This window comes from Quercus suber, unplaced genomic scaffold (genome assembly GCF_002906115.3).
Source record: "Quercus suber isolate HL8 unplaced genomic scaffold, Cork oak 2.0 scaffold_142, whole genome shotgun sequence".
Lineage (NCBI taxonomy): Eukaryota > Viridiplantae > Streptophyta > Magnoliopsida > Fagales > Fagaceae > Quercus > Quercus suber.
Genome location: NW_027069603.1, coordinates 1,015,546 through 1,018,074, shown reverse-complemented (window position 1 = coordinate 1,018,074; position 2,529 = coordinate 1,015,546). Strand labels below are relative to the sequence as shown.

The 2,529-nt window shown below is 31.3% G+C and overlaps 1 long non-coding RNA gene across 1 annotated transcript; it reads left to right on the top strand.

The window, feature by feature from the left end:
- The first annotated feature begins 6 nt into the window (after positions 1-6).
- On the top strand, positions 7-2,137 carry LOC112018155 (uncharacterized). Its single transcript, XR_010630223.1, has 2 exons — positions 7-191; positions 1,854-2,137. It is a non-coding gene; the product is annotated as an uncharacterized LOC112018155 (long non-coding RNA).
- Positions 2,138-2,529: the final 392 nt, after the last annotated feature.

Below are 2,529 nucleotides of genomic sequence, written 5' to 3'. Positions count from 1 at the left end.
TTTTCTCGCCGCTTCTAACACCTGAATTTGCAAAGAGAACCAGTACAATCAAGTTCTTCTTTGAGGACCTAGTTCACTTCTCAAGGACAAGGGTCAAAAGCACGATTCCCATCCGAGCTCTCGACCCTCAAAGAGATGAAGAAATAGAGAAACCAAACATCATTGACAAAACCGGTGCTTTCACATCACAGGTCACTCTCTTTCTCTTGTATAATTTTCCCATACATGTCAAATTTACCATTTTTCTTTTGTTGGTAACTTTATATTTTGCCAAAATGTCTTTTTTTGCATAGTCCTTAATTTTATTAATTTTTTTGTGTGAATTTTAAGAATAATTCTTGCATAATATTATGCTACTTATAATGGGTTTGTGACATATTTCTTCAAATTTGAGGTTAATTAGAATGATATGTGTTAAGGTCACCATGTTTGTTCGGGTACATTGTAGCTAATGATTTGGATATCAAGAAATGCTTGTATTCCATAGTCAGTTCTACAATTTTTGTTAGCAAATTCCTGAATTAGAGAAGATATGAACTTTAGGTACATCTTGTAAGAGATGCATGTCTTTTGAGTTTGAGTCCAGTTAAAGAGCATGTGTAGACATAAAATGTGGCCCAACTTGTGATACATTTAGCTTTTATTTGGATATCTATCTTGCTTTTGTTAGGATTATTGATGAGAATTAGCTATAACCTGTTCTACATTGTCCAAAAGTTTTTTTTTAAACTCTCGTTATCTATGTTTATTGCTTCCTCACTTGGATGATGGGATAAGTACTAATCTGATGGAATTGCTGAATACAGTAGTAAGTACTTTTTTCCCCCAATCAAGTTCAACTTCACCGATCATGTCCCTTGTCTTAACTGGTGTTGATAAATTTTCTTCATCATCCACAGTCCACACGAATGAGTTATGCCTTAAAGTTGTAAATTATTTGGTCAGGCTGCTTTGAAATTAGGGAAAAGTGAATTCCAAAAGGTGGGTGAAAGAAAGCAATATCTCTTACTGGAGAATGGGGTAGCTATATATGGTTTGCTTATAGAATCACAATGTTTCATATATCATCCAAAAGCCTAAATGCATAATTTTCCTTGATCAAGTCTCTTTTACAAACTAATAACACCTCAAGTCTTTCATTGGTTAGCTATAACAAGAGGATTGGAATTTTAAGTTCAATGGAGGAGCTAGGAAAACCAACAATTTGTTTGCGAGCATGCTTTTGCGATTCATCCATGTTTAAGAACGCAACAGAAGAAAGATAATTATGTTTTGATCCTGTGTGACCTTTTGCAAACTATGGTGATAGTTGCTAATTATACTCTTAAAAAATTTAATATTGATTAGGAAAACTGAAACAGTTTCAGAAACATAGCCACATAAAGGAGGGTATACATGATTAAGGTAGTTACAACAGGCTGAGGATCCCAAACCAACAAAACAAGTAAATTCGAATATGCAGTCTTTGGATGTTTTTACACAATATAACCTTGTGGGTAGCTAAAATTTCACTCATATGCATGACCAACTTCTATATCTATTTGAAAGGAAGATCCAATGTAGGACAGAGTGAGGCAGTAAGCACAAAGAGTGACTGACCATACTTCAAAATTTTTTTTTTTTTAACTTTTAATTCCTTACAAAATTTGCTAAATAATTATACTTTCTTATTTATTATTTTGCTATTTTTCTAGTTCTTAGCACATTGCTTGCTTTGTCTTTTTCTTTGTACTTTTTAATCATAATTGCAGTGGAGTTTTATTTACCTATCCAAAATATATATATATATATATATGGTATTGTTGTTGGCTATACTAATTATTAAATTTTTGTTTCTTGTTGGATTATTGTAGGGGGTTGTCAACTATGTAAGATTTTTCATTAAAGCGATGAAGATATCAAATATGAAGCAGTGGGATAAATTGAAGCTTTGAAGTATCAATCAATGATGGATAAATACAAAATAATTGTGAAGCAGCTAAAGTAGGCATCAATAGGATCTTGGCTATTTTTTGTAGTTTGTTTTGGTGTGTTTATGTATGCTGGCAAAACAAAAGCAGCCTAAATGTTGTTACATTAATGTAACTTTTTGAATATTGATGCCAATAATAGTGATGTATCATAAAATTTATCTTTATGTTAGCTTTTGGTTCAATGAAAATTTATCTTTATGTTAGCTTTTGGTTCAATGAAAATTTACCTTTTTGTTAACTTTGATAAACATTGGGTACCAAAGACAAATAACACCATTGATTAAGGAAGTTGCATTTTATATGATATAAATTATAGGTATTACAACAAACAGCAACACATTATATATAATTTAAATTTCAGAATTGTGTCCTGGGAAAAAATCTTGCTCAAGCTTTGATAGAATAAGTATTTCAATTTACAATAACATATTTTCAAGTTTGACAAAATAGGTATTCCCATAAGAGTTTCCATGCTATTGATGTAGCAACGTAGTCATGTTATTCATTTATATCACACAAATATGCAATCTATAAAAATGCGGCTTTATTTAGAATA